General features: G+C 43.9%; 1 protein-coding gene across 2 annotated transcripts in view; it reads right to left on the bottom strand.

Annotated features, from left to right (window-relative positions):
- Positions 1–12,500, bottom strand: part of atxn1a (ataxin 1a) — a 68,665-nt gene that overhangs the window by 41,456 nt on the left and 14,709 nt on the right. For both annotated transcript variants that reach the window (XM_030789503.1, XM_030789504.1), the window contains exon 2: positions 9,401–9,562. The gene's annotated coding sequence lies outside the window, so the exon portion shown is untranslated. The remainder of the gene's footprint in view (positions 1–9,400; positions 9,563–12,500) is intronic.

Here is a 12,500-nt window from a genome sequence, read left to right as displayed (position 1 = left end):
CCACCCCCAACCCGCTTCCCCAACCCTTACTCCACCCCACTCCACAGCCTCCCAGCCCTTCTCCAGAACTCAAACAGGAAAAGCCTTGGTGTTCTCAAAGTCTCACGTCCACTGTTCAACAACCAGAGGCATGCGTTTAAAAAAGCAGCCCCCTGTTAATCACTAACACATGCAGTAGGGCCAAGCAGGGCAGGAGGGGGGTGGGGGGCTTGGAGGTTATGAGAACAGAGCTCAGAGACTCAGCTCTGCTGCCCTTTTCTACACACGCAAGTACACACACATGTACACACACACACACACACACACACAAACACACACACACACAAAACACTCTAGTCCACTGTCTGTCCACAGTCAGGCCCCTATCTGATCATACCATAAGAACCTCTGTCATCGCAATGTTAGCCTGAAGTCACTTTGATGTGGTAGTCTGGAGCTGATCTCATTCAGTTACTCTGAGCTTACTCAAAACGAATCAAGTTCAGATTCTTTGTGTAGCTGAGACATCTGATTCATATTAAGATATGTGACACCTCTAGGCATTAACACTTATTTATATGTTACTTATTAGTATAGAGCGTAAGTCATGTACCTGTTTCAGATATCAGAGACTAGAATAAATGAAATGGTAAAATAAACATCAGAGCTGTTAAACAAAACCACAGAGGAGAGAGGAGAGGAAGCCCATAAATATGTGAGTGAAAGACTTCACACTTTTATACAACACCTGGTGGCTGCTTTTACCAGAGCAAGGGAGAGGGAGAGGGATTGAGAGAGGGAGGGAGCGAGAGCGAGAGAGAGAGAGAGAGAGAGAGAGAGAGAGAGAAAGAGAGAGAGAGAGAGAGAGAGAGAGAAAGAAAGAGAGAGAGAGAGAGAGAGAGAGAGACAGACAGAGACAGAGACTAATGCCAGAGTTTGAAGCCAAAACTTGCTGGCTTGGTCGTTAAACACTCCATTGCTATCCACTCTCATCAATCTTACACAATTAGAGGAGTTACAACTCCTCAGACCAACTTCATTTTCTAAACTGTCAACAAGGCCTTGTCACAATTATGTTACACCAGACAACCACCCTACGCCGACACACAAACGCTAAACGACACAGTGTTACGCACAGACTCACAGCTGACGGTCCATTAAGCTTTTCTCAACATAAGGGTTTTAACGCGCAGCTTCCTTTCAAATGTATAAAACCTGATCTTAAGATCAGGAGACGTGTTAACATTCAAAGATGGAGCTGTAGCGAAAACAAGGTTTAAAAGGTGATTCCAGCTCTCACCTCTTGTTTCAACTGACAGGTCCCCCACAGCAGAAGCGGACAGATGCCGGGACCGCGTTTAAACGTGAAACCGGAGTCGGCCGTTCCTCCCCTCGTTTGTCACCTCCCTTATCAGTGACAGCGGCTTTGCCCCTGAAAGTTGGTGGTGGCTGTCAGGGCAGAGAATTCTGGAAAACCCTTCCAGTGAAGAACAACGAGCAGAGAGAGAGAGAGAGAGAAAGAGAACAGCGTAAAGAACGGTAAGCCTACCTCCTCTGTCTCTCATTTGGTCAAATGCGCGAAACGGAATCCTAACGATTTTTGTACTTCTGAACTCCTCTGCAAAAGTGATGAAACGTGCGCTCTGAATGGCAAGAGCTGAACAGCTGTGGTTATAAAACCTACGCTGGGAGCAAAGAGGCCATAAGGGGAGGAATACAGAGATGGCCAGATAGATGGATTGGTGGATGAGTAAATGCGCAGACGGATGGTGGGAGTGCGTGTTGCCGACAGGAGACGGTGTTTTATAGAGAGCGCGGGATAAGGCGAAGATCTGACTTTTTAAAAAAGAGAAAGGAGGAGATTACTGTGGAATGGCTTCCCCAGGAATGTGTTGGCCCCAAAAGCCATAGTCTCTCAGCTTCTTTCCTTCTACTCCCATTTCATGAAAGCTATCGCTTTTCCATCCGTATTCCCTTACCTGTCCTGCCAGATCTGCTTACGGAAACATCCATAACCATGTTTATGGTTTATGGTTTGGATGAATATAATGTCATAAAAAGCTCTTATGAACGCAACATCATTTATCTGTATAGGTATATGAGTTCAAATCTGAGATGCTGATATTTTACCCCAATGGATTATTTTTTGGCTGTAAGGAGAGAGAGGACGGGTTCTAGACCTCGGATTAAAAGTGAAACAACGGCCTAAGTGTTTGAAATGTACGCCAGTTAAAGAAGACAACAGGTTTAAAAACAAAAACGAGCGTTCATACTATGAAAGATGTCCTTAGCGTCCTTCAGCAAAGCCCACACCTCGACAAACATAGACAGATGTTGCATACGGTGATAACAAGCTCACACATACCCTCATTAAAGCGCTCCATGCTGGCTATTTGGAAACACAAGAAAACAGAAAGACACAAATACAGAAAGACACAGACAGACAGACGTTTTAACATGCGCATACACCCACTAAAGTGAAATCGCTGTGCGTGTATAAAGGCAAAGAAGACAAAGAAAAAGACGTTTGCAAACACACACACACACACACAAACACACACAAAGAGGCAGACACACAAACAGAATTCACTGTCTTACAAACACCCTCTCTCTCTCTCTCTCTCTCCCCCTCTCCCTCACACCTGAGGATTGTTAGATTGTCTTCCAGTGGATTAGCTGAAACATCTGAAAGCAATGAAAGAATGACATCTATTTTAGCTTATCTGACTGTTTCCAACGTCATTACAAATGACTGCGCACCAACCTTTTTTTTTTTTTTTGTTAATCAAAGATATTCAGTTTCACGGTAGAACTCCTTCAGCACTTCCCTCACATTTACAGCTCCCAATACGAGTGAGTTATGAGAACTGGCCCAGGGGAGGGAGGAGAGAACTGAAAAGGCATTTGAATAATTCAGATTCACCGCTCATTTATACCAGAACGACTCCCCAGACTAAAACCTTATGCCCTGACACATGACTCACAGAAAGGATTTAGCAAAGTCAGACCCAAACTACATCCAGACTAATTGAAATGTATTTCTATTACAAGTCGAATGTGTTTCTCCCCTCTATACCGGTGTTAACCGTCATCACTCTCCCTCAGGGACTCTGTGGTGACAAGAAAAATGGTTGCATAACAACAGCGTTGCTTGTGCATGTGGGTTAAGAGAGTCGTCTTCGTCGTTCGGTTCCGCCATGGCCGATGGCTTTCGTGAGCCGAACGTTGTGTTGTTTCTCCGTTGGGAGGAGCGGGGCAGACTCACTGAGTCACTCCGTGCTCTCTGATGTCACATTACCTCTCTGATCACACTAGAGTTTTGTCTGTAGTACTCACACAACTCCCCCCACTGGTCCCACTGCCAACGCATTCTAAAAATACACCCAGCTCCAAAGCTCTCCCCAGCTCCTGTGTCTGCATGTGTGAAGCTGGATGAATCACTCGCTCAGAAAGAGAGAGAGAGGGAGAGAGAGATCAATCAAGTGGTTCTCTCTCTCTCTCTCTCGCTCTCTCTCTCTTTCTCTGCCAATCTATCTATTTATCTATTTGTCTGTCTGCTTTCTTTCTTTACACTCCACCTCACCGACGTGTGTGTTTGTGTGCGAGTGTGTGTGTGTATGTATGCGTATGTGTGCTTTCACAACTGACTTATACGCAAACATGCCGTCGGTGAAAAGTACTCTGTGTACAGCCTCACTTTGCATTCCAAGAACTCCATTGTCAGTCAGCTGTGTCAAGTTTCACAATGCATCACAACACAGATAGACAAAGAGATGGTTAAAGACAGAGATAGAGACACAGATAATGTTGAAGGGACGAAAGAAAGGAAGAGACTTGTGAGATGAGAGAGAGAGAGAGAGAGAGAGAGAGAGAGAGAGAGAGAGCGAAAGACACTTGACAAAATAAGAGTGACAGTGAGCCAGTTACATATAGCTTGCTTCGCTTCCACAGATTCTGTTAGGAAGCACCGCCGCCTTGTCAATCAATGAGACCACAAGCATCTGGCATCAGATTATGGAAGCAGTCCGGAGTGGCAGGAACACTAACACAACACCGACAACAAAAACATCACTCCTCTCTCATGTCTCACAGCTTATCAGCAACATGGATCCCTTTTCCAACTCTTTCTCAGAAGATTTCAATTATTCCAAGGGCTTCTACACCTCTGGCCCGGAAACCATGGTAATTCCTGCCCAAAGCAACCTTCTTACTCTGTTGTGTTTGTTACCCATACTTAAGCTCACGTAACAACTCCATACTGAGTGTCACGGTTCAGCCAAAACAGTGCACGAGAATGAATAACCATAATTGGAGTCTCTATTTTCCTGACATTAATTATGACAGGTTCCAGCTGTTTCTGTGAGAAATCTAACTTCTCGCACAGGTTTGAAATATTATCATGCAGTATTTGGTCTTTCCTGCTAAATGTGTTGTAGAGGGATGCAGGGTTTGGAATAGTGAACACTGGTCATCTGACACTGACAAATCTGACCTGACTACATGACTATTCCAAGTGGTTTTGAAAACAGCAGTAAAATTAGGCAGTGATATGAAAAGCAGACATAGGCAGTATTCAATACCATATATTTAGTGGTGAGTACCCAAGTTTTTGCATGGAGTTTCCCTTTAAAAACTCTTCAGGCCTATGTCATTAATCCATGCATGGAGACGGGGGTGGGGGCAGGGGGGGGGCCTGGCTACTTTAATGGGCTATTACCCAGCACCTGTACAGATAACTGTATGTAGTAAAGTACTGGGTTACAGGGGTGTTCATCAGGGCATATATGAGGACATTAAAGACCTTAAAGGGCATTCAACTTGCATAGATATTCATAAAACACTCAAGGGATGCATCACTGTGGCATATACTAAAACATATGCTATGGAACATATAAGAAATGTATGAACAAAAAAAAAAACCCCAAAAAAAAACAGCCCTGCACAGTCATGCAATGCTTGGATTCACTTTGTTGACAACACCCTGAGATCCGTCAACAAACAATGCAAAACGAGTTGTCATTCAGTCTACTTCCTATTGCCATCTAGCTGGAAGGTGGAGGCGTCCAGGTAGGTCGTGACACACGATGGAAATCCATGACCGATCCTCTAGGCGCCTTTCTACATCAGTGACCAATAACAGGAAGTGAGTCGTTCATTGAGGTTCATGATGTGGGGATGGGTTAGTATTGATATTCCTGATGATCGACTGGTTACCATTTAGCCTCACATTAATCACGGTGCATAAGCAGATCTTCCTGGTGATCTCTCAACGGTATCAAGAGAACCACAAACGTCCTTGTTGCTTTATTTAATTATCGGAGAGAACAAAGTGCTCGACTGCCAGGACACATTTGATAATGACCACTGCATAAGCAGCAGCACCTTTGAACAAATTGTCTTTCACGCATTCTGCCTCGGGCTGACCTTTTCCTCCAGGGATTTATCATGGAACAAAAGGGGAAGTCGTTCTGCTATATCTGGCACGTTTTTTGCAAAACAAACTAGCGTGCTATCCCGCTGCCAAATATGTACCTTAAAACAGTGTACGACAGATGTGTTAAACTCACCTCATATTAGCAAGAGCTACTTGAGTGTTTCTTCCTCTTAGTAAAGAGTCTTCTAAATAACTTTGCAGAGGTTTTGTTTTTTCTTCAGGCTCAGGAAACCCAAGTGTTGTTCTTCATTTCTCCGCTAAAATACCAAACACCATTATCTCTTGCAATACCATCATAGACGGAGGAGCAGAGCACGGGTACTGTTGAGAAGTCTGCAAAAAAACAGCTTTCATTGGCCAAAGAAATGCAGAGCACTGTGAGAGAGAGATTCATCCATTAGCGTAATCCTTTTACTGCGCATTTAGGGGCAGCTATTACGGAGACTCCCTCTCTGCTTCTCCTGCTAGAGAGGGAGTAAGAGAGAGAGAGAGAGAGAGAGAGAGAGAGAGAGAGAGAGAGAGAGGGCGAGAGAGAGGAGAACATAAGAACTCCATCTGAACTTCTTCCACATGCTGAGGTAAATTAACTGTGAGAGGCATCTTCATTTTTTATCAAGACCTCCATCCCAGCATCAAAGAACATATGCCAATCAACTCATTCAACCTCATCCTTCTCAGAGCAAAATCAGACACTGCTGCATTTTTTGTACTACAGCTAGCAGTTGAGCTGAGTAATTATGGAATTGTAAGACTTTTGTCGCTGGTTTGCATTCATTTTGCAAAATGAAGGAGGAAAAAAAAGTACCCTTCAGTCTCCGAAAGCTAATTTTCTGAGTGTACATTGTGGAGTTCCTTCTTCCCTGAAGACACCACTCTAATCATACAGTTCCAGCTGCTGATGACAAATTAGCTTCTGATAAGCCAGAGATATTAAAGATCATTACTCAATGGTGAATGTCATACAGCAAATGTGATACCAGTCTGTGCTGTACAAGTAATCCAATAGAGTTCAAGTCTAACAATGCACATGCATCAGCTGATATGAGACCCGCTGCTTCGCGTGCAGTAAGACTTTCAGAGGCAGAAACTGAGCTTGTTGCAGCAGCACAAAGACCCACTTCAGATGGGCGAAATGGAAACTAGAGAATCGATTGCATTTCTTCAAGGCCATGCACAGTATTGACAGTATAGAGTAGTATCGTCTCGTTTGCCCACACGGACATACAAAAAAAAAGAAAAAAAAACCAAAACAATACAGAATTTGCTTTCTCAAGTCTTTTGATTAACGCATAATAAGCGACAAATTCAGTCACACAATGACTAATTAGCATACGTTTCAACACGGGACGAGTAATGTAGCTCTGCGATAAACGCACTTCTCCCCATCGGAATGCCGGGATGTTCTAAACGCTCTTGAAAAATTGCATTTGAAGACATCAAACCCTCTGCTCTTCAAAAGTGAATGAAAGGGAATTCATCTGCTCCTGATGGAACTGAGACATAAAAGCACGCTTAAATTGCGGCATGCATACAGATACTGTGCTCTTCGGTGCGCCTCTGAATGGACACGAGGACTTAAACAGACCCTTTTGTCAAACGAGTGAACATTCCATACAGCAATCCACAAGGCTTCGGTAATTACACCAGAGAGTGTATGAATAAATTCATCAGCTCTGGCCCAGGTAATTAACTCATTGTTTAGTAATTAGAGGACGAGAGAGAGAGAGAGCAAGAGAGAGAGAGAGAGAGAGAGAGAGAGCATGAGAAAGGGGGGAGGACGAGAGGTGGAAAACATAATGAGTATTCAGGGAAAGGGAGAAGTGGAAAAAATGTCGAGGGGGATGCCTCCCTTCAGGCTGAGAGATAAAGCGGCTTTCTTTTCCTCAGAATTTCTCTCCCCCATCGCAGGTGGGTGCGTGAGTGATGAGAGTATTTGGAAAGGCTGAGGGGTAGATTTTGGGAAAGGGCCAGGATGCGCTCTGGGGCAGCTGCTGCATCTGCCATGCAACGATCAGCTCAGCGACAGAGCCCATTGTAAATGAAGTTGGCCCGATACATTGTTAGATCGAACAAGCTCCCTCACAGCAGAGCTGGTGACACAGTAGAGTCCACCCTGACTCTACAATAGCTCCACTCTGAGGCCCTCAGGGTCCTTTCCAAAAGGCGCACATCGGTCAATCCACGGTCAGGGCGATAAACAGATTAAAAAAAAAAAAAGCCTGTGACTCAGGCTAGCGTTCTGATAATCAATCCGAATTAAAAAAGAAAAAAAAAAGGCAAATACACGTTGGGGATTTCTCCTGTTTAGAGATGGCATCCACTCTCTGAAATGTTCTGAGCAGAAAATTCCAAAGCAAACGCAGTTTTCCTGGCAGAACTTTCTGCTGGAGACAAATAAAAGGGGTTGAGAGATAAGACAGAAAGAATTGGGAGAGAGGGAGGGTGGCTGAGCGGATTTCCATACAGACAGACAGACAGACAGAGAGAGAGACAGACAGACAGAGAGAGGAGGGTGGGGAGAAAAAAAAAAAGAGAGAGAGAGAGTCAAAAGAGAGAACGGCGTCTCTGTCAGAAGTCAGAGCTGAGCCGACACTCCTGACGGGCTTAGCTACGCACCACTGGACCCCAACTACAGCTGCACCCACAGAAAGCATCAGAAAACCATCCCACTGGACCTGTCACTACACCCATACAGCAGAACCGGGAGCTCCGCAAATCTACGCGGCGTCGGATTGACATTCACTCCTCATTCTGCATATCCACCGACGTTCACAAACCCCAAAAAAAAAAGACTTGAGAGAGTGTTCTGCCTCCTACCACCGGTGCACCATCGAAGACTGTAACTTAGCAGGAGGGCCTTAGCGACAGTGGCAAAATGTACACTGCATCACAGAAGCATCACAGAGTGAGAATGGTCTGAAGAATAACTATAGGCGGGGGTTTTTTTCCTGCTTTTTCTGAATACTTTTCACACAGATTCCCAAAGAAAGAGGCAATAAATCACTCTCATGCCTGAAGGCCAAGCTACTGCAGACACTTTTTGGGCAAAGAAAGATAAGATAGAGATAGACAGAGGGGAATGAGAGGGAGAGGAAAAAAGAGAACGCAAGAGAGAGAGAAAGAGAGAGAAAGAGAGAGAGACAGAGAGAGATGAACCGGATTAGGGAGACAGATAAAGAGAGATAAAGAAAAGACAGGCCACGAGACCACGATTCAGAGAAACATAATGAAAGTGAGGCGAGTTCAGGAATGAAGAGAGAAGAATGAGAGCAAACCCAAAAAAAAAAAAAAAAAAAAGGGAGGTGTTGTGAGAAATAGCAGAGCGCCAGACCTCAAAGTTCAGTGAGTCAGCAACAACGAAGAGATTGGGGGCGGGGGGGAAAATTGACGTGGCGTACATTTTCACACATATATGACAGCAGTCTGACCTCTGGCCAATCATATTTACACTCAGCCTCAACCACAGGAAGGAGAGGATGTTCCAAACAATAACCAGCCAATGCTAGCATACCATAACGAAGCCCATCTATCAATAGAAGACATTCAGGCATTAGCTGTGGTTAAAACTCAGGAGATAAAAGCGATGGAGACTTTTTGTCAAAAGTTCATATCATGCTCCTCAGCCAAGGCCTTTCCATTTGTTTATCAAAATTCTAAAGATATCAGTAGTGACTTTATGTGAAACCAGGCCTGTCTGGGCCCTGCTGGCTTTTAACCATTGATCCAGGATCAGTTTCACCCAAACTCCTGGGATGGTTTTGATGAGAAGGGGCCGAGACAAGCTGTAAAGTAAGACTGATACACTGGAGCAACTTCACAGAGGAGATCTGAGCTGTCAGCACACACAGTTAGCAATATATATTTGTGTATGTATGTATGTGTGTGTATATATATATATATATATATATACATATATATATACACAAACAGATAATATGATACTACAGACCCCCCCCCCCCCCAAAAAAAAAAACAACACAGACAGACCTTGTACAGGTAGAAGGTGTTGACTCAATTGGAACCCAGGGTCCAGTGGTTACCACGGGAACCAATCTGTCTAAATCTCTCCACTAGCAGTCTGAGGGGACCCTCTGTGATTCCCACTCTGTCTGTCCACTTCTGTCTGCCTCCAAGTGCTCTCACCATTCCCTGTAAAAGATTTAAGAAGTAAGCGATGCTTTGTTTTTACAGAGGACGATCACTCTGGCCGTGTTCCGTACTGAAAACGCTGTTCTAAAACACGTAAACATTAAAGTCTTTTGTCTTTCTTAAAACAGCTATGTCTGCTGGCTCATGAACAATGTGAGTAAAACAAACTGTCCCATTTGTAAGTGTGCATTGTTCCTCTGTATAGCACAGAATGTGTGTGTGTGTGTGTGTGTCAGTGTGTGTGTTAGTGCGACCGTGTTTTATGAGCAGTAGAGGAGCTGCAATGTTCCCTTTCTCAGACTAAATGGCCCACGTGAAGACCCTCAATTCACCCCCCCCCCTCCTCCACCCCCATTTTAAAAGTGCCCCAAACACCCCCTTAGTTTTATGAGTGCATTCCGAGGCCCAGGAACAAGAGAAATGGTTCGTTAATCAAAATCACACTCAGCGACGATCAAACCTCCGACGCTCCCAGGGGAGGGAGCATTCACAAAACAAACACTGCCCACTATTTATAGTTGCCTGTCGGCATGGCAACCACTCTTTGTTTGTTTGAATCTGAAACTATTTCTGCTTTTTAGCTGAAACGCAAGCAGTTCTGCTTCTTTCTGGACTGCTCAACACTTCAAGGCAGACGCTACAATTAATTTTTTTTGCTTGTTTGTTTTTTTTTAATTTTCCTAGTTGGTTTCCCCCATCTAAGACAGAGAGGATCTGTTAATCTGTCCATAAGAGCCCTTTACATTCACCTTTGTTTGATTAGTTTACCAGTTATTGCTGCCGTTGTATATCAGTACATCAAACCAGACAGACATTCTGAAGAGATGAAACTCATGTCTGGAGGTCAGGTCTCATGGCAGCTGAGGACGTGCACAAGTATAATTGCTAATGGTCAGGTAATCTGTGGCTGTAATGAATGAATAATCAGTCACTGTGGGGGTGGGGGTGGGGGTGGGGGTGAACTTGCGTGCTGACAAGCACAAAAAACCTCAATAGATGACGGGATAAAAACGAGTTCTGTCAAAATCAGTCGCTGACATGTCATTTGCATACGAGAACAAGCCAGTAGCAAGGCAGTGTGTGTAGATGTCATCAGTCCCTCACCGATACAGTGCCAATTAGTTCTTCTATGTTTAAACTGCTTCTACTTGTATAATTTAAAGCGCTGAATCATAACTCAAAATCGACAAAGACTTCCCACAGTGAATATATGGAAGATACTGATACAGTGCGGTGTGAGAACATCGAACCTACGATGGAGATAAGAGAATTACAGATGAAGGGTAATATTTCAAAGACAACGTGCTGCTTCGACTATCTTTGCATTCCCTTTGATACAAACTTTTTTAAAAATTTTATTTATTTATTTTTTTTCTCCCCTGTGGAGTCAGTTAAAGAACAAGATAACCTTAACTCCAATTTGGGAGTAGCAGGGTTTTCTTCTGGACTGAGAGCCATTGAAATAGATAGGAAATACACACAGACACACACACACACAGAGACACACACACACACAAACATGCGCGCACATGCACGCACGCAGAGCCTTTTTTCCCCTGATTCAGCAGTGGCGGGTAGGGGTGTCATTTCTCCCACAGGAAGCAGAGAGTGAAGTCATGACAGCAATCTTATGCCCCTCCCACTGTCTCCAGTTTGACCATGCCCATAGTTCTGGCCCCACCCACTGCTGTACAACAGTCCACGGTTTCTTGTAATGACAAGAAAATGGAGAGCAGCCACATCAATACACAGAACAGTGGAAAGCCAACTGAATGAGCAAAGTGCATCCAGCACTGAGATTTCTAAATGAACACGAGAGCTTCCAAAACCAACAGCACAGTTTCAGACTGAGGCAAACATTCATTCTGACCTATGTCAAACACGTCACATCACGCACTAGGATTACACTAACATCATTAAACATCTACAAATGACTCATTATTAACAGACTTCTGACACTGACATAATAAAGGATTTTAAGATCTGAAGAACTTCATTCTGAATATATGCAGCGCATCAGGAAAGATCATAACCCACCAGTCTTTTCACAAGACTTTTCACTTTTCGCTTATCTACTGAAAAAAGTCAGTCAGACATAAGCTCACAGGAAGAGAACTACTACTGAAAACAATCAAACATAAGTTCTCAAGAAGAGATCTATTATGTCCTTCTTGGCCCAGTATATAAATAAATAAATAAATCTGACTGCGACAGGCAAAACATCAAAACTTTTGCTCAGAATGGATATAATGATAGCCTCAGATAACTGACTTTCTTACCTAACGCTCTGTTGTCATGCTGCCCAACTGTCTGTTGCTAAGCCAGGCTATGATAGCCAATGACAGGTCACAAATCAGTACATGACACAGTAGCCACGGCAACACAGCTGGAAGGGGACTGTCAGGTCTGGCCCTGGCTCCGTTTCATTTCATGTCTCTTGATCTTGATAGCAGACTTGCATAATTGCCGTTATTCGTAGGAACAGCCTGAGAGCCCATTTGGCTGTTTCAGAAGCTTTTTGTAAAGGAGAGAAAAGTCGTCATTTTCTTTTTTCCTTAAGTAAGATGACTTTCTCCCTTCTCTCTGTTTTTTTTCCCACAGCTAAGCTACACTCAAACAGCAAGGAAAAAGTCAATTATTTTTAATTTCTCTTACACAAATTAATGAAAGTGCTTGAATGAGTCTCTCTCTCTCTCTCTCTCTCCTCCCTCTGTTTGACCCCAGGTAGCAACGGACATGAGGCAGGTGTTTATTTTATTACTCCCACTTCCACTGTAATGGACAGAATGCTGCAAGCTGCCAGTGAGTATGCTAACATCATAAAATTAGCCTCAGCTCTATTTCACTTTTGTTTCACCATTGACAGTTTGAAAGAAATATAGCCACCGGTTCAATGCTGACCGGGGCTTCAAAATGCGGACCTACTCAGTTGAACTGC

The sequence above is a fragment of the Chanos chanos genome, chromosome 12 (assembly GCF_902362185.1).
Source record: "Chanos chanos chromosome 12, fChaCha1.1, whole genome shotgun sequence".
Taxonomy (NCBI): Eukaryota; Metazoa; Chordata; class Actinopteri; order Gonorynchiformes; family Chanidae; genus Chanos; species Chanos chanos.
Note: the sequence above shows the minus strand (reverse complement) of the source record. Positions and strands in the feature narration are given on the sequence as shown.